The following is a 22,602-nucleotide window of genomic DNA, read 5'->3' on the forward strand; positions in this document are numbered from 1 at the left end:
CAATACTCCTATCACCTGCTGTCCCAATGGGTGAGAGCCCAGCAATAATCCTTCAGTGGCCAATATATTTCTGGTCTGTAAAGATATCGTGATACAGAGTTACTGTGAAAGACCCAAAGATGATGATCTGTCATTGAATACTGCACAATCTCAGTACATTAATGAGCTATTTAATTGCACTACTGCAAAGTAAATTGTACAAAGAGTCCAATGCAAAGCAAAACGTGTCAGCACTTCAGATGCTTTACAAGTTGTTAAGAGAAGGGAATAATTTAATCAGCAGAACTTGGAAATGGTCCATGCCCCTCTGTTACTTTCCTCTGTAAATACATTTGGAAGTAAAAAGAAAAGGAGTAATTGCGGCACCTTAGAGACTAACACATTTATTTGAGCATAAGCTTTCGTGAGCTACAGCTCACTTCATCGGATGCTCACGAAAACTTATGCTCAAATAAATTTGTTAGTCTCTAAGGTGCCACAAGTACTCCTTTTCTTTTTGCGAATACAGACTAACACGGCTGCTACTCTGAAATTTGGAAGTAAGCTCAGTTTACTGGTATATAAAAGTGTCTGTTATTTTTTAGATAGAGTTGCTTATATAGTTTATTTTTCACATCACTAAGGTCATACTAGACCCTAGAAAGCATTGTACCCGGTGTACACACAATTACATTATCATAGCATGTACAAAAGAGTGTAAAAAGTGAATCAACTCCTGATGAATGAATGTGTACTGTGTATTGAACTGTTTTTATACTGAGAAACTTATACTAAGTTTTAACATATATTCAAGGCTGCTTGATGTAGAGTTAGCAGGTTAAATGTCAGATTTACACTTTTACTGCAGGCTGTTAAAATAGCCATCAGAAGCAAAACATATCTCAAAATAAACAGACTCCTCCAAGAATTACACTGCGTCAGTGTCACCGTTTATTGGCAGCTGGTGACTGCATCAGTCACTGGATGTTTGCACAGCTCCATGATCAGTTCAAGAGTTGTTGTATCTGATTAAAATGCAGGCTTTCTCTCAGGGAACAAAGGGTAGGAATAAATGGTAAATTTTCAGACTGGCGAGGGGTAACTAGTAGTGTTCCCCAGGGATCAGTCCTAGGACCAATCCTATTCAACTTATTCATAAATGATCTGGAGAAAGGGTACACAGTGAGGTGGCAAAGTTTGCAGATGTTGCTAAACTGCTCAAGATAGTTAAGACCAAAGCAGACTGTGAAGAACTTCAAAAAGATCTCACAAAACTAAGTGATTGGGCAACAAAATAGCAAATTACATTTATCCACATTAAATTTCAAGTAATGCACATTGGAAAAAATAACCCCAATTATACATACAATATGATGGGGGCTAATTTAGTTACAACTAATCAGGAGAAAGATCTTTGAGTCATCGTGAATAGTTCTCTGAAGATTACCATGCAGCGTGCAGCGGCAGTCAAAAAAGCAAACAGGATGTTAGGAATCATTAAAAAAGGGATAGAGCATAAGACGGAGAATATCTTATTGCCCTTATATAAATCCATGGTACACCTACATCTTGAATACTGTGCACAGATGTGGTCCCCTCATCTCAAAAAAAGATATACTGGCATTAGAAAAGGTTCAGAAAAGGGCAACTAAAATGATTAGGGGTTTGGAACGGGTCCAATATGAGGAGAGATTAAAGAGACTAGGACTTTTCAGCTTAGAAAAGAGGCGACTCAATGAGGGATATGATAGAGGTCTATAAAATCATGAGTGGTGTGGAGAAAATGAATAAGGGAAAGTTATTTACTTGTTCCCATAATATAAGAACTAGGGGGCACCAAATGAAATTAATGGGCAGCAGGTTTAAAACAAATAAAAGGAAGTTTTTCTTCACTCAGCACACAGTCAACCTGTGGAACTCCTTGCCTGAGAAGGTTGTGAAGGCTAGGACTATAACAGGGTTTAAAAGAGAACTGGATAAATTCATGGAGGTTAAGTCCATTAATGGCTATTAGCCAGGATGGGTAAGGAATGGTGTCCCTAGCCTCTGTTTGTCAGAGGGTGGAGATGGATGACAGGAGAGAGATCATTGATCATTACCTGTTAGATTCACTCCCTCTGAGGCACCTGGCATTGGCCACTGTCGGTAGACAAGATACTGAGCTGGATGGACCTTTGGTCTGACCCAGTATGGCCATTCTTATGTTCTCCCCCACTAGATAGCTGAATGGTGGGGAGAGGACAGGGTGTCCCCTCCCCCTTGGCCTCTCCAGCACTGCTAACAAGAGTATCACATAACTGAGATATTTTAGACTACATCAGGGCTACAAATATAATCTGCCTGGATACTAGTTAGGAATGGTGCAAGGGACTGTGGGGTTTTTTTAAAAAAACACATTTGGGAAGGACCAAAAGCAGCCCCATCAATGTGAAAGACATGATCCCATCCGCTCTGCTACTGTGTGACACAGACACTTTGGGGAGAAGCTGGACGCCAACTTAAAGCTGTTCCAACTGTAGAGTGGGACTTGGATCCATTGAGGAGTGCAGTTTGGATGTTCCTTCCTGGAGCCCCTTCCATCCGTCTCATGGTGATGTGCAGGGGTTACTTGACACAACTGGAGTAAAGGAGAGCACAACAAACGGAGCGTGAAAAGCTAAGGTGACAAATCCCCAGCTGGTGTAAAGCAGAGTAACTCCACTGCAGTCAATGGCGCGAACTCAGCTGAGGCGCCACCCCTAAAAATCGCTACCTTTGTAGCAAGCTATCTCATCCCACTGGAATTGTGTCCCCACCATCCAAGCCCAGTCCAGACCCTAGTACCAGAGTGTGCTCAGCTAGACAGGCTGCGTAGACCCAGAAAACATCTGGGGATACCCCATCTTTATCATAGAAGAGACAAATCATCCCCTGCATGGAGGCTGTATTCAGGATGTCCCACTACGCCCGTCCTCCCAGGGTGGGGGGCCTGGGAAACACAGCCAGGGCTTTCAGTGAGCTATACACTAACATGAAGCCCATTTGTACCATGTCCTGGGCCTCCTTCATTAGATGGCACTAATAATACCTAGTTGTTATGTAGCCCTTCCCATCTGTACACTTACAAGGGAGGGCAGTATCATTATCTCCATTTTACAGATGAGGCAACTGAGACCTGGACAAGCTAAGTGACTTGCCAAAGGTCACCCAGGAGGTCAGCAGCAGAGCCAAGAATAGAACCCAGGTCTCCTGAGTCCCAGGCTTGTATTCATCCCAGAGGGAGACACATTCAATAGGTGACAGCCTGAATGGTTGTAAAGCGCTTATTTATTATTATTTTATTAGCAGTCCTTAAACCATACAGAGGCCAAAAATGGGCTCAAACATGCCAAAAGCTGGTGTGTTCCAAAGCAGCATTGCCTTATACATTTCTTTGAGAGAAAATACTAGCTCAGATGATCAAAGCAAGCAAGAAACACCAGCAATCTGGACATGATGTGACGGGACATGTCGGAGGGCAGGCGAGAGCCGAGATGGCTGGAATGCAAGCATCTGTCCGGGCACCCCTCCCATTCCTTCAGCTGTGGGAATTTCACACTGTGGTGGCTTCTTTCTCAAGCAGGAACACCGGGGCATCATTCAGGCAGCACATATTACTGGTTCCTGGACCCAAGGCCTCTGTTTGGCTGTGTGCTGCGTGGGCTTGATCCAACACCCAGCTGAAATCAATTGGAATCGTTCCACTGACTTCAGTGGGCACTGGATCAGGCTCTGGTCGCATGAAAGAGCCTATGCTTTCAGCAGAGTGGCTTAGTATTATTAGTTATTATGCACCACCCATGTGCACAGCCCCTGCCCATCCCCTCTCCCAAAAAGCTCTTACCATCTACAAAAGCCAGACAACAATTGAGCAAGGGCCACCACGGGAATGACTAAGGGGGGTTTATACTGGTTACTGTTATTGACTCACTTCTTGTGGGCAGCTCAGCGTGTGTGGATCGTAGCAGGGAGGTGGAAAGAAGTGAAGAGGCCTCCACCCAGCCGAGACCATTCCAGGCGCCGGGGGAAGGTTCTGAAGCCAGCGGTGGGACTTGACTGGGAAGGTATAGACTGGAGCCCTCGACCTATTTCAGTGCCGTTGACCCTCCACGATGTGAGTAAAGCAGCCTGTCATTGGGGGCAGGGAGAACGTCTCCTACCACTTGTAGAACCTGCTTGAGCCCAGTAGGCTCCAGGGTTAGAACACAGCACTTTGCAGGTCTGGGCCGACGAGCGGAGGGGGTGGGCGAGGTACTATGGCCTGCGATGTGCAGGAGGTCGGACTAGATGATCACAATGGGCCCTTTGGCCTTACAGGCTATGAGACCTGCGTTCCATTGGCTCGGGCATGAAAATCAGTTCTGGAGGCTGTATGGGTGGGAATGCTTACATTTATTCCCTGGGCTTCCTTAGAGCAGGACAAGACCCGCCATCAAACCCGACTGTTTATTAGCATAGGCCTCGCTTCAATTAGCAAGCCATAGGCAGATTTAGTAATGCTCCAAAGGAAAAAACACAAGCTAGAGGCTTAAAAAACAATTTTCATGAGACTCCCCGAAACTCTCCAACTCCCATTCCCCGCCCACCCCCCCAATACAACCCAGCCAAAATAAGAGCAGAATTAATCTGCACAGTGAGACCTCTTTCTCCACTGGGCTGGATGAAGGGCACAGAGTGCATAGTGTCATGTACGTTGAAAAGCACAATTTGTTTAAGACAAAAGGATATTGTGGGGCAGGACTGTAGGGGAAACAACAGGGACAGGTTCTTGTTAATAGTGTCATGGACTCAGGTGCCATTCAAGATGAGTAACAGCATTGGGATCTCGCCCAAAGATTTCGCTCTCAAAAATCAGTCACTGGTAAAACAGCAGCTAGAGCAGGAGTGGCCAACCTGAGCCTGAGAAGGAGACAGAAGTTACCAATGTACATTGCCAAAGAGCCACAGTAATACGTCAACAGCCCCACATCAGCTCCCCACCCCCACAGCACCTCCCACCCACTGGCAGCACTGCTGATCAGTGCCTCCCCATACCTCCTGATCAACTGTTTCATGCAGGAGGCGGGGGGGGTGGGGCTTGTGGAGAGCAAGGGCATGGCAGGCTCAAGGGAGGGGGCGGGAAGGGGTGCAGTGGGGGGGGCAGGGCCTGTGGCAGAGTCAGGCATTGAGCAGTGAGCACCCCCCGGCACACTGGAAAGTTGGCACCTGTAGCTCCAGCCACAGAGTCAGCACCTGTAAAAGGAGTCACATATTAACTTCTGAAGGGCAGCATGTGGGTCCGGAGCCCCAGGGTGGCCACCCCTGAGCTAGAGGGTAAGAGCCTTTGGGGCGGGAAATCTTCCCAGTTAGGCATTCAGGGAGAGGGAATTCAGAACATTTGCATGTACTGACCGAGAAGCAGTGCATTCGGGCTGTGTAGTTTGATGTATGTTGCAATATATTTTTTTAAAGAAAGTGAATTTCTTCCTCTGTTGGCCAACTGGAGCAAGCCAACAGCTCGGCCTTGTTTTGTAAATTGTACTAAGGTGAGGCCAGTAGGTGCACAATTTCTCAAGCCTCTCCCCCTGCTGCAGGAATGTATAGAAGGGTTGCAGATGCCTCAAGCCAGAAAGCTGCACTCAAATTAGAGTAATCCATCACAGACAATAAAACCCAGGGTATTTTTAATTCTGTCAATGACCAAGAAAGCCTAATACACAGGAACCATTTTCCAAATGCCTGTATGACCTGTCAGACCACTCAATACAGGAATAGGCTGTTTTAAAAGGCCAGTCAGTCACTACAAAAAAACAAACAAACGTGACTCAAGGAAGATTTAACGGACACATCTGTAGGGTTTGAGGCCTAACAATCCTTTAGGTATGACCGGGACTTCAAGGAATACAGGTTCATGGTAAGAAAAGGAGTAAGTGAGCTGTAGCTCATGAAAGCTTATGCTCAAATAAATTTGTTAGTCTCTAAGGTGCCACAAGTACTCCTTTTCTTTTTGTGAATACTGACTAACACGGCTGCTACTCTGAAATAGGTTCATGATGTCAGCGTTAATGCTACTAAAAATGTGTGGGCATTTCTGTGTTTGCATACACTGCCATGGAAAATCCTGCCTGTTTCACCCCACCGACATGATTGCCGAAACCTAGAAGAATGATAATCCTGAATACTCCTGAATACACCACATTCATGTTTAATCAAATCAGAATAGACACGTGCTCCCATTTTAATACAGCTGTTTGGTAAGTGTCTCAATAGGGATGAAACCGCTCCTCAACTTACCTGACAGACACATTACTAGCTTGGCTCGTATCATTAGCTATTTCAGTGGCAAAGAAAAGTGTAACAGCTCCCCTATTTCAGCCTTGGAAAGGCCTTAGCAAATTGCCCACTTAATTCCACGTCCAGTGTGGCTCACATAAAGACTGAGCGCTTGGCTAGATGCAGCCAAGGGTACACAACTTGTTCCTGCAGTTTAAATCTATTTCCTGGTATGTAGTTTGGCATGCACAAAGCAGGTCTGTCTTTTTAAGAGCTTAACATTTAATCAGATATCATTTTATCTAACATTTAAAAAAAAAAGCCATCTGCTTCTAGAAGTATTCCTCTGTTTAAAGCATGAGACTAGGCCATCTTTTAAAGCGTGTAGACAGGACATTATTTTGCTAGGCAATGGCTGCACTGCACCCCATCATGGCACAAGCAGAAGTTTTTGTTATAAGCTCATTAGGGCCCTGATCCTTTGACGAAGGACTGAGTGGTTATTATCTAGTATAAGGCTTGGGCCCCCTGGGAGGAGAAAATGGGTCGGAAATCCCCTGCTCTTTAATATGCAATTTTAGTTGCCTTTCATGTGATCACTTTATGGCATTCATTAATAAAGAACGAGCCAAGCTCTAGAACAGAGGTTCCCAAAAAGTGGTCCTCTCGGGGGTCCGTCAGGGGGTCCCGTGGCGAGCTCCGTTCAGGTGGTCAGCGGATAGTTCCCTCTAAGGTGCACTCCTAGGCAGCTGCCCACAAGAGAATGAAGGGCCATCCACCCACACAGACAGGCTCCACTAATTAGGTGCCTGGACCCTGGAGAAGATGCACATGTAAGCTGAGGTGATGGCCTTGGGAGGAATAGGGGGTAGGAGGGAGGGAGCAGTGGAGTTAGAAGAGGGGGATGGGGAGAATTTGGGATGTACAGGGCTGCTGCAGCCAGAGAAAGAGGTGACTTCCCAGCTCCAGGGCTGTGGCTGCTGTGGCAGGGGAGATAGGGAGAGACCCCCTTCCTTCCCAGCCCCAGCTAGGGGGCTGCCACAGCGAGGGAGAGAGGGCACATCCATTGCATTAGAAAGGTAAGATGACTGATAGTAAAATATGAGTTGTGTGCTTTTATTTGTAGAACAAAAAAAGGTTAATTATTATTAAGTTTTTTTTTAATATAGCGCTTTTATCCAAACCGTTTTACAATAGTTAACTAATGGTACAAACAACATTTGGAAAGTTCATTAAGTGGTCCGCCGAGACCCTCAGCAATTTTCAAGTGGTCCGTGGAAAAAAAAAGTTTGAGAATCACTGCTCTAGAATAGCCAAAGGCGATTACAAAAACATTGCAGAAAGACAAGGTAGGTGTAAATGCAAGCAATCGGAACAGGTGAGGCAAATCAAAGCCCCAGTTCTTTGGGGCCAACAGGCACTAACCTTAAAGGAAGAGATGCTAATGAAGGGCAAGTGCAATTATTACATAACAAACCCATCACAACTAGAGCGAGAACATCTCTTCAATAATGGAGCCGTGGGTCTGCCCTCACCCTGTGCTGGCTGCATGTAGGGTTGAGATATCTCCACGGCTTTGCTCATTAGCTCCCAGGCAGGGCCGGATTAAGATCTTTAGAGGCCATAAGCACTGAAAAGATTATGGTGCCCCCCTCATATGTAATTCAAAATAAAAACAATACTATACCATAAAATAAAATTTTATTTTTCGAAATGACACAAAACGTACATATATGCTGAAATTAAAATAGCTTCTTTCTATATTTTCTGATTGCAAAATTCTGGATAAGTTCATCGAAGCTGACTCGACGAAGCATGTCCGCTTCCATACACAATAGGGAAAGTGAATCAAGTCTGTCCTGATACATTGTTGTTCTCTGAGGGTTTTTATTCTTTTCAGCTGAGAAAAAGAGTGTTCTGCGGCACAGTTAGTAATCATCAATGTTAGAAAAATCCGTAGTGCGATCTCTACATTTGGAAATACACATTGTATTCCGCCTTTCAATATTGTGTCATGAAGATCAATGTGACTGAATTTCATTTTTCCTGTTTCATTAAATTTTGTGTGCAGATAACAGTGGAACTGCCGTACTTCTCCACAGAGATTCATGTTCAAGTTAACAGGGTATGAGTCAACTAGCTTTTGGGAACCTTGTGAATATTGTTTGTCAGATAAGTCCATATCGTTTAGAAAAGAAAATCTACTTGATACTTCTTTGTACACTTCACGTCTCCTCTTCATATGAGCTTCAAGTGTATCAATTATAGTGTAGTAAGTAGATGCACAACATTTGTCTCTAGGATTCAATGCTGTTTCTGTTGCACTGCTATCATTTGTTTGTTTTCTCCTGATTCGCTTGCAGGACTGGGCTTCTTTGTAGTTAGTATCAGGCAAGATATCTTTTGATATGTCTTCAAATCATTCAAAATCATTCCTCAAAGTGTGTAAATGGTCTGCTAATGATTGACAGAGGTCTGCACATGTTTTCAAATCCAATTCTTTTTCTTGGAGAGCTCGACTTGTGTGGTCAAAGTGTTGTAAAATTTCATTCCACACGGTCAACATGAATACAAACTCTAGTTCTTGCATCTTGTTTGCAATGTTTTCTGCCTCTCATATAGTTTCTCTCTTTTGTGATTGGTCTTCAGCTATACTTTCTAATGCATCCACAATCTTTGAGTAGGACTCCAGAATTGCACTTGTTGCCACTACATGTGCCTCCTAGCGAGTATTAGAAAGACACACACACGATCATTGCCCAAATATGTTTTTAGAACTGCCCATCGGTGTGTTGAGGCAGAGAAAAATGTATAAAGTAACTGGACTATTGAGAAAAAACTTACTGCTACCAGACAACAATCAACAGCACTGCAGCCAACAAGATTGAGAGAGTGTGCAGCACATGGTATGAATATGGCATATTTGTTCTGTTCTAAAAGCTTCTTCTGCATTCCTTGATAACGCCCTGACATGTTGGCAGTGTTATCATAAGATTGACCTCTGCACTTTGAGAAATCTATTTTGCAAACTTGGCACAGATAATGCAGTACTTGATTTGCCATTTCTTCACCAGTGCGGCTTTTCAAATTGAGGAATGTTATAAATCGTTCAACTGGTTTTTCCATCTGTGGGAGACACATATCTTAGTACAATACTCAATTGATCAATATTTGAAAGATCAGGTGTAGAGTCGACAGATAAACTGAAGTACCCAGCAGTACTTATTTCATCCTCAATAGCTGAATGAACATTGTAACTCATTAGACCAATGAGTTCATCACATATTGTCTTGGATAAGTATGATGGGTTACCTTTGCCAGCATTCCCATATTTTGAGATATGGCCTGCTAAAAATGGGTCAAACTGAGCCACAAGCTTCAACAATCCCAAGAAATTTCCATTCTGCAATGATCCAAATGTGTCATTGGATCCCTGGAAAGGCAGACCACGTTCAGCTAATGACAGGATCTGATTTCCTCGCATTATTTCGATCTACGTTGGTAGGACGGCCCCCTGGTTTAGGTGGGGATAAGTAATAAAAAGAGAACAGAAAAATGGGGGAAGAGGGTGTAGTGAAGTTAAGAAAGTCTAGCAAAGTTCTGATTTTTTCCCATGATGACTACTTTGATGCTTTTTTTGAAATATCAAATATCAAATTTTAAAAAAAAATTTTTTTGGTGCCCCCTGCTTTGTTCTAAGCACCTGCTTAGTCTGCCTATTGGGTAATCTAGCCCTGCTCCCAGGTCAGGCAGCAGGTCTGATTTACTGGTGTAAAAAAAATCTAGGCCCAGGTTCTCAGGTTGCTTTGCTCTGTGGTCTCTGCACAAGTGACCTGGCAATTGGTAACCAATGGCTCCTCATCACATAGCACCATCAGAACAGTTTGTACTCAGCCCCTGACACAGGGACCGTGACCAGGGACTGGCGATGGTTTCCCTGCACCCCATTAATCTCCAGTCCTTGGCAAGCCGCGTGCATTGGAGCGGTCCTCAGGCTACTGTAGTGTCAGGGGATCAGCCTGGTGGCCAGCTGGCTGAGGATGAGGGGAACAGAGAGTTGATGCCAGTGGTGTGACATTAATTTACAACAGCTGAGGATCTGGCTCAAACTTCTTATACTGAGTCTCCTACTGCATTAAGATCTTGCCGGGGGCCTGCATTTCTAGTGGGAGTGAAGCAGCTGCTTTGATTGTTAACGAGGGGCTTGTTGTCACTTGAAAGTCAATTTGGCTGAAGGTAGGGTGTGAGTTTCAAGGGCAATAGCTGTGCCTGAATAACTCAGACTGTAGGTAAGCCCTTCATATGTTTTTGGCTGCCAGCATTGGCGTCGCTGACCGGCAAAGGTGGTTGTTTTTGTTAATCATGAATGAGTTTACATCTCTCACTGTTGCAGCTTTGTCCCTGTTACCAGCAAGAAAGAGAAAACATTTGCTAGCTCAGGGTATGGCAACACTAGGGAGACTCTCCCAGTGTAGCTGGACTGCCGACGCTATGCTGGCATTACCCAGTACCTTAGAGGCGGCCTACACTGACAGATGGGGTTTTTGTCATCAGTGTGTGGCAACAGCAGGCGGAAGCATTCGTCCCTGGCCATAATTGCGTCTACACTCTTAAGTGGCCATAGCTGTGGCACTCAGGGGTGTGTGTTTCACACCCCTCCTGACATAGCTACGTTGACCTAACTTGTAAGTGTAGACCAGCCCTTGGTTTTGAATGAGGTTTGGGTGTTTTCCCCCATATGGGCACTAGAGGGTGCTCGAGTTTCAAGGAGATTCGGACAACAGGAGGGTTCTATTTTGTTCCAGACTAAATAAATCCAGATCACAAAGTAAGCCCCATTCAGACCTGTACTGTCGCCCCCCACACCTGCACCTAGCACCAGTGAGTTGAGGAAGGTACTGAGCAGTGCGCAAGGGGAGAGCCACTTCCCTGCTGCTCTTTCCTCAGTGTCTGGACAGCACATCGATTTGTGTAAGTCAACTTTTCCCTAACTCTCCCTCGGTTCCTATACAGCCCTGCCTGCCTCTTCTTAAGGCACTCGTTGTTGGTTACCGTACCTAGCTAATCCTTGGCCCGACCATTTTCAGCTTGGCAGTTGGTTTCTTGCCATTTGGTTACATTTTAAATTCTAAGAAAACTGAACAGAGTCAGGCGTCTGGCCCTCTTTGCACAGGTCTGAGCAGATTCTATCCACGCACTTGGGCCCCTATTTGCCACCTCATTTGCTGAACCACAGAAAGCTGGCGAAGCATTTCTTCCCCAAAGAGAAATTGTGTGAAATTCACCCCTGCACAGAGGACCTGCCCAGTGTTTATGCCCCATTTACACTCTAGTTCGAGGACTTAGAGCGGTGCATGGGTTTAGGGTGGGATCTTTGCACAGGGGTGAATTTTGCCATAAAAGAAGAGTGTGCAGATGAGAGATTAAGAGCTTGCAGAGCAGCTACTGAGCATGTTCAGTGACTCCAGTCGGCTAAGGATCTTTGTGCTTGGTGAGCTTTTTTTTTTTTAGGGCACAAACTTGCAGAGACGCTCTGCTCTCAGTAATCTGATCCGTACAGTATTAGCCATTATACCGCACTTGGTGAGAGCTGCAGAAGTCATCACCATTTATTATCGAGCGCTGGCAACTGCCAGGAAGCCCTGGGTACGGCCAGCACCTGAGTGAAAATAAAAGCACAAGTGAAATTCACCACCAAGCGCCTACACTGGCATATGGCATTGCCTCTATTCTGTGGCCATATTAATCCAACTGCTCTCTGCCCAGCACACATCAAAGATGTGACATACCAGCCACAAAGCCAAGAAAATCCACAGCTCCAGTTACTTCAGTGTCCTAGTGCCAGCGGAGACGTGGCAGGCGCCCCTTTAATAATCCGTCTCAGCTTGACTCCTCGCGCTGTGGTTTGAGCCCCTTGCAGGGCCAATGACCTCCACGCCTGCCTGCTGACCTTTGCTCCTTCAAAAGACCAGCATTGCAAAGGACAGTGAAATTAAAAACTGCGTACACAAACCCAATTAAACAATAGAATTGTCACAATGGGTCGGCATCTAACGCAAGACCCCCCTCGGGTGAATGGGGCCAGGATTTCATTGCCAGTCCCCAAGTGTATGTCCCCTTTGTGTCCCTGCGGCTGGAGCTTTCTGGCTACCTGTGTGCCCCCTCCCCTCCCTCCCCCCCCAGCTCCACTTGCTTGTGCTCAGCTGCAATGGCCCTGAGGGGCTGTTCCGGCATCAGGAGATGGCTGGAGAGCAGAGTCATTCTGGCAGTGCCCACGCCCCTGGCAAGTATCTCAGGTAGTTTGGCACTGAGTTGGCTACATGGGCCCTTTGCCACACGGGAGTGCTGACTACATGGGCTGTGTGGAGCTGGTTGGGCTCTGTGGTGGCAGTTGGCACCATGGGGGAGCTCCAGGAAGCAGAATACCCAGTGAAGCGCCCCTGCATTTGATGGTCTCCCCCCCCCCCACCCCAGCATGACAGCCTCCCCTTGAGGCCTGCTTGACAGGCTGGCATGCCGCGGGGAGGCAGGCCCAATGGCAGGAGCTGCAGCTGTTACGGTGCCTGGGGTAAGCCCCAGTTCCTGCCTAAGGCCAAGCCGGTCACAGGCTGGCAGTTTCTCTGCTTCCCCTTGCTCTGCCATGTCGCAAGCTATGGCTCCATGGCCCAGGAAAGCAAAGCAACAAGCTGTGTGGTCACCCACATTAGCAAACACAGGTTAAATGAGCCACACAGCCCAACCAACTCAGCTTTGAACTTGGCTTAGCTGCTCCCGTTCAGCCCCCCAACTCCCAGCTTGGCCGTGACTCGAGCCATTGGCTTTTCGCTCAAAGTCTAGATTGGAGCCTGGGGTTTCAACCGGTGCTAAGCCAAGTTCAAAGCCGAGGTGCTGCAGCGTTACGGCTAGCTGAACCCCCCCCCCCCCCTTCCCAACCGCCTTTCGGCAATGTAAAGGTATTTTAACTCAATGGGCCTCGCTGTGTAAGTGCTATGCGGTTAGGGTGACCAGATGTCCCGCTAGTTAACCCTTTGTCCTGCGTCCCGACTGATGTATGGTCAGAACCCCATTTGTCCCGATAAGGAGGTGTGTGTGTGTGGGGGGGGGGTGATGAGGTGGGGCAGGGCGGGGCGGGGCGGGGGGATGGGTGAGGAGACGAGCGGCGAGTGGGCAGGCAGGCGGGGGAGCGAAGAGGTGAGTGGTGGAGGTGAGCGGGGGTGTGGGGGACTGAGGAGGGACGCAGCAAGGCAGCAGCAGGCCAGGGGGTGAGGAAGGGCACAGGGGCATCGAGTGGGGAGGGGGCAGAAACTGGGGCACGGGGGGGGCGTGGAGCTGGGAGGAGCAGGGATGGACTGTGGGCGGGGCCAATGTGTCCCGATATTTTACTGTTGAGATGTGGGTCACTCTATGTGCAGGAACAGGCTCAGACAGCCATCAGGGCTGTGGGTTTGGAAAGCACCGTCCCCACGGAGAGAAATCATAATGCAGCCGGGTTGGGGGGGGGGATGTATCAGCTAGCCTTTCAGGGAGCCAATCATTTCAGCCTAATCAGTTTGCAATTGTCCCTCCAGGAAGGTTTGCTTAGTGCAGAGGTCCCCAAACTGTGGGGTGCGCTCCCCTAAGGGGGGTGTGGAACAACGTTTGGGGCTGGGGGGAGGGCTGCGGTGAGGCCTGGGTGAGCCCCATCAGGGGCATAGGTGCTGGACCCAGGGGTGCTGGGCATGGGTGGTGGGTATCATAGCAGACTAAGCCTCCCCTGACCCAGGTTGTGGCCCTGCCCATGTTCCACCCCGAGGCTGCCCCTGTACCTGAAGCTGGGGGGGACGACACTCAGCTCCAGCTGGCAGCCCTGAGTTCAGGCCAGAGGCGACCCAGGGCAGCACTGGGGTTGAGGCAGGCCGGCACTCCTCTGGCCATGGGAGCGGGGGGGAGGTGTTCAGGGTGCTGGTTGATGGGGGCAGGGGCAGAAGGGGGGGCTGGGCTAGCCTCCCCAAAGGGTGTGGGAGGGTGTTCATCCACCGCCCATTCTACAGTGCTGCAGCACCCCCGGTTTGAAGTGGATTTCATTATATACAGGGTTTATAGTTTGGTTCAATGGCTCTCAGCACCCCTGCACTGGGGGGGCGGGGACGGAGCGCCACCCAGCCCCACTCCACTTTCAACTCTGCACTGCCCTGCCCCAGCCTTGGCCTCTGACCGCAGCGCCACGGCTGGCCTGGTTAACCCCCCACCTCCAGCCTCTGCCCCCTTACCCTTGCCCCCCGCCCCCATGGAGCTGCAGCCCCACTCCCGGCCGCGGCTCTGAGGGAAGGGGGGGAACGGACAGGGTAAGGGCGGGGGGGCACGACCCTGAAAAGTTTGGGGCCCCCTGGTTCAGTGGCTCTTCTTTTTAAACACAAGCACACACTGTGCAGGGAGGGACAGGCAGCTGCCCCGGATTATGAATCAGAGAGGCTACCTCTGTCCCTAGCTAACTTGCCCTCAAAAAGAGAGAGGGTGACGCACCGAAACCTACAAATTGAAGGCCTTTTGTGCCTGGCCTGGCCCGCTGCTCAGCTGCCAAAGCAGGCAGGCAAAGGAACGCTGCCTCCGGGGCACGGCCCAATTTCATGACTTACCACATGCAACGGACTCAGAGGGCCCACGTCTGCAAAGCCCAACTCACGTGAGCAGCTCTTACGCGCATGCGTGGTCCCAGACCGTGAGGGGTGCAAGAATGGGCCTTTATCAAACCACCCAGCGCCCGGGACCAAGGGGCTTGCTAGCCATAGTCCGAGCGGTCACGGCCCAAGCCTGCCAGCCACACACATTCACTCCGATCAGTGCCACTGACAGAGAGCCCTGTTTTAAAGGGGAGCGATCACGTTTCCATGCAAGGCCACAAGGGCTAATAACCCTTTTCAGATGGTGCCTGATGACAAATTGGGACTGCTAATAGAGAGAGGTGCCTAAATGAGAGGAGATCAGTGCTAGAAATGAACAGATGGGACTGAGGGGCCTTAAACACAGTGTTAGCAGCAGGAAAGCAGAAGCACAGATGGGGGGAGGGGGAAGAAGAAGCTTCCGGCAGACGGCACTGAGACTGTCGAGCTGACACTGGGGCTCCAAACACCTCATTTATTTACTCTTTGATGCGAAGAGCATGCCAGGCTTTCAGTCAGACCAAGAAGAAAAGCCATGCCCGAAGCGAGAGCTGTTGGATCTGCCAATGCAAACCCCATTGGTCTGTATCCCGAAGCATTAGCTTGCAAAAGGGTTAAGCAAGAGGTTTATTTAATTAATGTATATTTATTCACTGACTTACCCAGCCCCCGGAGCGTTTCTTTGGCAGCTGGTTAGCCCTAAGAGGCCCGTTTCTGAGCTGGCTTGCACAGTTTTGTGCTGGGATTAACTCCGTTGACTTGAGCGGAGTTTCTCTGGATTTACCCCAGGTAACCAAGTTCAGAATCTGGCTTTAAATTGTCAAATACACCTTTAGTTTCTACTACATCAGCTGCTTCCTTGACTTAGGATGAACAAGCTACAGTGCTTGGTTGAAATAAAGGGCTTAAATGCAGCATGTACTTCCAGAATTTGCAGATGACAAGGACTAGCAGAAGTATTTAGGTTTCCCCAGTCTGTTGCACCAACTGCATTTCACTCCTATTTCTGCATTCTGATGATTAAAGTCTGTGCTGCCTTTTCCATTATCCAGTAATCCAACAATTTAGCATCATTACTTTGGCTTTGATGTTGATATGCAGGAATACTGCTCCCAGGATTATGCTATGAGAGTTTTATCAGTTGTATCAGAATCCACACTTTGTCTATTGAGAAAGGAAAAGAAAGGATAATTTAACTGTATTCAGAGTTTCTCCAGTCCCAACCAGGCAAATTTATTTGCACAGAACATTGCTCCTTATCACCAGTAAAAAGGCCTGCTGTACACGTTACATTTAGATTGACCTAGCTACGTCGCTCTGGGTGTAAAAAAGTCACACTCCTAAGCACTGTAGTTAAACTGACCTAATGCACAGTGTGGATGTGGCTAAGTCCATGGAAGAATTCTGCTGTGGAGCAAGCTCCTGCCACTTGGAGAGGTGGATCAACCACAGTGATGGGAAACCTGAAGTATCTACACTACGGCACTACAGCGCCAGTGCTGGAGTTGTGCCATTACAGTGTCAGTAGTATAGACATGCCCTAATATTCCCACCGAACGATCCCGCCATGCAGAGCCTATCTACCGCTTTACATGGCCCTCCCCTTCCTGGCGTGTGAGAGTCTCGTACTCATTAATGGAGTTTATCCAAACACCTCTGCAGACAGGAAAATATTATCTTCATTTTACAACTAGGGAACCGAGCCCTGGGATAGATGAAGGGACTGGCCTAAAGTCACACAGCTCTGGCCATGCTGGGATTGGATCCAGGTCTCCTGAGCCCCAGTTCAGTGCCCCATCCCATCTCTGTTACTGATGTAGGCACTCATTCTGGTTACAACAGAGAGTGATACACAGGGCCTTGCCCTCAAAATTCAAACAAAGCCGTTCAGCAGGCATGGTTTTATCTTCCTGTCTCAGGGAGGTTCCCCCCAGCTTTCCCATCTTGACTCCTAGTCATGCCAGTCCCTCGTTCTGTGACAATTCTTTCTACGTGGCTCTCCTTTGAAGCCACAGGTTTTCCTGCAGCTGCAACTTGGCACTGTCCGCTTCCCACCAGCTATGAAATGTGCAGTTTGGCAGCTGAGCACTTGAATCAGCTCATTAGTTCACTCCCGGGAGTCGCCCACTGCTGATCCTTGCTGTGTCTCTTTCTCTGCGATTCTATCAGTTGCAGATGTTTTAACAAGAGCTTTTGGTTAGAGAGTTAATAGACTTGCGCTAGCATCAAGGGGACCTAATGAGAACCAAAACAGTTCCGTGAATTTTTTTGGTGACAGCAAGAGGCCCTTTTGTGCTCCATTCTGGAGGCTGCATACTAACATTGGAATTTGCATGGGAAAGTCATGGACAGAATTATGCATGCATATAGGATATCATGGGGGAGCACTGTTGGCTCTGTGCTAGATGGAAACAAATGGAAGGCCCCGACTCATGGCTAATACTTGTGCTGTGCTGGGTGAAAGGGCTGCTGCCTTGCCACAGGTGCATTGCATGAGGAGAGATGGGAAATCAAGATCTTCTCCCTGCTAACAATGCAACTCATAGATTCATAGATACTAAGGTCAGAAGGGACCACTCTGATCATCTAGTCCGACCTCCTGCATAGCGCAGGCCACAGAATCTCACCCACCCACTCCTATGAAAAACCTCACCCATGTCTGAGCTATTAAAGTCCTCAAATCATGGTTCAAAACTTCAAGGAGCAGAGAAGCCTCCCTCCAGTCAACCATGCCCCATGCTACAGAGGAAGGCAAAAAAAACCTCCAGGGCCTCTCCAATCTGCCCTGGAGGAAAACTCCCTCCCGACCCCAAACATGGCAATCAGCCAAACCCTGAGCACATGGGCAAGATTCACCAGCCAGATACCCAGGAAAGAGTTTTCTATAGTAAATCAGATCCCATCCATCTAATATCCCATCTCAGGGGATTTGGCCTATTTACCCTGAATATTTAAAGATCAATTACTTACCAAAATCCCATTATCCCATCATACCATCTCCTCCATAAACTTATCGAGTAGAATCTTAAAACCAGATAGATCTTTTGCCCCCACTGCTTCCCTTGGAAGGTTATTCCAAAACTTCACTCCTCTGATGGTTAAAAACCTTCGTCTGATTTCAAGTCTAAACTTCCTGGTGGCCAGTTTATACCATTTGTTCTTGTGTCCAAAGTGAAACTCAAAGTGAAAGACCCCCATATGTAGTCAGGAAAGTAAGGATTACCTTGGGGACCTGGTCAGCACCCTCTTTTCTCAATAGAGGTTCTGACCAGCCAGGTCCTCAGCTGGTGCAAATGGATATAGCTACCTGGCCAGTAATGGAGCGGTTCCAGTTTACACTAGCAGAGGATCCTGCTGGGGCACATGTACAAAATGTACTAATATGAATAAGGGCTTTTCAGCAATCAGGCCCTTATTGAGTCTGGGTCTATCTGGAAGCTATTCCTACACACCTGAATCAGTCGTTCATTCTGTGCTATTATTTTCTTTGCAAGAAATTGATTGTACTCAAAAGCACATTGTTATTTCTCACAGACCAAGCAGGATTGGAACTGACAAATCTTTCCTAGGAAGTCTCCCTCCACATCCAGCATTCACTAAGATTATTGATTTCGCACTAATGCCTGAAAAAATGGAATTTCATTCTGAAGCACGACACTCTAATGGAAACAAGAACTGCATTCAGTGCGAACATTTGACGCCTTTATAATTCATCACACAGTAATGAGCCCTGCTCCCTGCCTGTCTTCAAACCCTCCTTGAGACACTGCCATTATCTGTTTGTGTTATGGGGATATCAGGCAGCCCCGACTCAGCTCAGAGTCCCGTTGCATGGGGTGATATCCATAATAAGCAACAGGCTCTTCCCCCAAAGAGCTTATAATTTAAGAGGGGTGGGAGAGGAGACAGAAGGAAAGGGACTTGACCAAGGTCACGCAGCAGGGCAGTGGTTGAGGCAGGACCAAAACCCAGATCCCCTACCTGGAGGGCACAAGGAAAGGTTAAGCACACTTCACTGTGTCGCCAGAAAACATGAGCATTTGTAGCACGCAAAGGGTTAATGGCCAATTCCTCTCCCTCTCTGGTTGTCCTGGCTGGTTTTAATGGAGAAGAATGCTCTCCATGGTGGTTCTAATGTGCCCATTCACCTCCATATCACAGCACCAAACAAGCGAGGCTGGAACGAACATTGCTGTTGCTCTGTGGCCCTGGGATCTGCTGTGTGGGAGTTTCTACATTCCGGGTTTTTTTAAAGTTTATTATTTCATTGCTTGGGTGACATTCCTGGGAAAAGACAACTAATGGGAAATGCATGGCCTACACACTGCCATCTGCATATTGTCATGCTTGGCATCAGTCTGACCTCATCCAGCAAGGCATTCCATACCCAGGCTCCTGCTGCTGGGAACATTGCCTCCAGCTGCTGAGCAGCTCCATCTGGGTCTCCCCAGCTTGGTCACACTTGTGAAATGTAGACGTGCATGAGGGTCACAGAGGGCAAGACCCTCAGGGCTGGAGCCAGGTCCCATTCTGATAAGGATCAAGACAGTAGGATCGAGACTTTGAATTCTGTACCAAAGTGCATAGGGAGCCAGTGGTGTTTGTGAAGCAGAGCGTGTATCTTGATGCTGCACGGACTTCATTCAGCCTGAAGCAGGAGGAGTTGTAGCAGCCTGTCTGGGAGGAGATGAAAGCATGGACCTCAGGGGAGGTCCTCATCTGACACGAAAGGGCAGAGTCTTCCCAGTGAGTCAGAGGTGAGAAATAGCATTTCTCTCTGTGGCTGTCCGTCCGCATTGCCCATGGGAAGGGAAATCTCTTAGGCACCACTAGGAGACACTGATCTGATGCCTTCAATCGCTGGTGAGGTCTGCACATTTGCAAGCTCTTCCAAGTGTTTCCCAATTTCCTACTTACATCACGTGGGCTGAGCTTCATCCAGCTGCTGGTTTCTTCCAACTGCTGGGAAGAAAACAGAAGCAGCGTCAGTAGAAGAGGAAATGTACAGGTTGGTGCCACCTGCATATTGGTGACTCATGAGTCTGTGGCCTCTCACCGCCTCTCTGATCAGCCTCACGTCGTTATGGAGGAATGAGGGAACCATCTGAGCCTTGTGGGCATCCATACAGTAGATCGCTAGGTGATGGGGAGCAGCTGGACAAGCCTCAGGGATCTGTTCTTCAGGCATGAACGAATTCACCTGAGCACTGCCCTGTTTAGTCCTGCAGCCTGCCGCATGCGTCACCAGCATCTCATGCTGAATGGTGTCACAAGCCAGAAAGACAGGTAGAGGCAGCAATACACTGGTTTGCTTCATATCCCAGGCCGTCCATCAGCACCATTTCTGTGCCGTGCGCTGGGCTGAGACCAGCCTGCGAGGGAGCCAGGAGGCCGGCAGAGGAGGCCTTGCTGCTGGAGCTTGGATGCCACGACTTCTCCAGTGGCTTTGCCAAGAGAAGGGAGGCTGGAAAGAAGGCAGCAGCTTCTCCAGGATCCGCTAGACTGCTGCACTTTTTAGGCTGTTGGGTAATTTTCTCTCTCCGTGGTCTTCCCCAGAATGCACCACCCAGGAGTGGCAGTGGGTCAGTCTCACTGGTGGAGAGTTTGAATGTCCTTGGCCCAAGGATTTCATCAGAAAGCTGCTAGAGGCCTCAATGCCACTTTCATCCACTGGCCGAAGGAGATGTAGCTGATGGGGAGAAGGGACAGGGTGTGGCTGGAATGCAGCTGGGCTCTGGCTATTTCCAGCAGCTGGGTTGGCCCTTTGGGCTTACCGTAATCCCACCACCCTGTTGTTAGTTCCTGTGGGAGCCCTCTCCGTGGAGAAGGCTACACAAACCATTCAGAGGTTTAATACAACATGGCCCCCAAAGACAGTACATATGATTGCAATATCGGTCACAGCTGCTCCGTAAAGACTTTTGTACTCCCTAGTGCAAAAAATCCCTAGCAACAGGAATTCCTCCACTGCCCTGGGCAGATCATTCCCCCGGCTAATGCAGTGTCGGGGGGATTGCACTGATGTTCAGTCTCAATTTTGCGTCTCTCCCCATCACTCCTAGTAATACCCCATCATCTGTCACACCACACGAGTCCTCTCCCTCTCCAGGGTCAAATCCTGAGATGGCTGATCAGCTGCGGCTGCTGGCACCCTTACCCAAGCCTGACCCTCTGGCATGGATTCTCTTCCAACAATGGAAGCTGCAGGCTCTCGGGCCCAGACCCCTAAAGGTATTTTGGTGCTAACTCCTATTTAAATTGATGGTAGTTAGGCACCTAAATAACCTTGAGAATCTGAGCCTCAGCGTCAATGGAGTTACTCCAGTTTTACCCCGTGTAACTGAGATCACAGCCTGGCCCTGCAGCTTTATGGGTCATTCAGGTTAATAAAATAAATGCGTTGGTGATTGGGTGGGTCACATAGCCTCATTGCCTCAGTTTCCCCCACCTGTAAAACAAGGAACTGGTACTTATAGGCAACAAGAATTTTATTATTTACCATTCATATTTAGTCTGGGCTGCTGAGTGCGTGTTCCATTGGGAATGGCTCAAGTAGCTTTGCTTGGGACGATTTCCTGTTACGTAATTGCTTAACGCTGCCATTCTTCTTGCCCCGTTCCTTGGAGCTGGCATGTTTGCTCAGTAATAGAGTGCAATATTTTAATGGAAAAATAATGTGTGCTAATGGAAATTCAGTTTTGCCTGTGCAAAGGACTGTAATAAGATTTTATTGTAACAGGTTGTTCCTACAGAGACACAGGCTTTCCTTTTTAATAGGGGCACCACTTTGGCTACAAACGGCATTCAGCCTAGAGGCAATTTCACTACAAAAAAGACAATACAACATACCCACGAGATTTGATTCGAGAAGAGCGGTCATTAGAAAACCACTCATTTGAAGTATTGTGCTAGATCCAGAGTTAAACAGCTGGAGGAGCTCCTTTTGCTGAGCACAGTTTAACATCCCAGAAGAATTCAGGGCAAAGGTGGGAAAGCAGAAAGGCCTAGTAACTAGGAAACAGAGGCCACCTTCCTAGAATCATGGGGTTGGAAGGGACCTCAGGAGGTCATCGAGTCCAACCCTCTGCTCAAAGCAGGACCAATCCCCAATTTTTGCCCCAGATCCCTAAATGGCCTCCTCAAGGATTGAACTCACAACCCTAGGTTTAGCAGGCCAATGCTCAAACCACTGAGCTATCCCTCCTCCCCAAATGCCTTCCTAGAGTGACATCTGGAAACAGGTATGGAGGTGCAGGTGGTAGCCGATTCATGTGTTCTTAGGCACTGCCATCTCCAATAGGCTTTAAGGTTTTGATTAGAGGACTGGCTGGTTTACACTTCTGTAAACCTTGCAAAACAAACCACAATGGCGAAGGGAGCTCAGGGCATGTTCAGATTGCTGGAGACACCGGGAATGCTCACTCCAGGAGTAACTCTGCTGAAGCCGGTGGGAATGACACCAATGTAAAATTGGTACGAGAACAGACTCAGGCCCTATGTAAGTAATGTTCCAGTGCCACAGGTGAGCATTTCCCAGAGCTAGCAGTGAGCACCTCATACATTCTTCATTCACCCCACACTAGTGCCTGGGCTCTTCCTGTTTCAAAATCTGGACTGCCATTACTAAGAGGTTAAAAACTCCTTGCTCACTAGACAAGCAATGTCATGGGCTACTGATCCTATGGTTAAAGCAGGGGGCTGGGAGGTTGGCCTC

At 48.1% G+C, this 22,602-nt stretch overlaps 1 long non-coding RNA gene across 2 annotated transcripts in view; it reads right to left on the reverse strand.

Moving 5' to 3' along the window:
- Nucleotides 1-2,067: 2,067 nt before the first annotated feature.
- Nucleotides 2,068-22,602, reverse strand: part of LOC122456204 — a 65,374-nt gene continuing 44,839 nt past the window's right edge. For both annotated transcript variants that reach the window (XR_006274940.1, XR_006274941.1), the window contains exons 3-4: nucleotides 3,929-4,896; nucleotides 2,068-2,596 (exon numbers count right to left, since the gene is read on the reverse strand). This is a non-coding gene — a long non-coding RNA (uncharacterized LOC122456204). The remainder of the gene's footprint in view (nucleotides 2,597-3,928; nucleotides 4,897-22,602) is intronic.

This window comes from Dermochelys coriacea, chromosome 10 (assembly GCF_009764565.3).
Source record: "Dermochelys coriacea isolate rDerCor1 chromosome 10, rDerCor1.pri.v4, whole genome shotgun sequence".
In the NCBI taxonomy this organism is placed as follows: Eukaryota; Metazoa; Chordata; order Testudines; family Dermochelyidae; genus Dermochelys; species Dermochelys coriacea.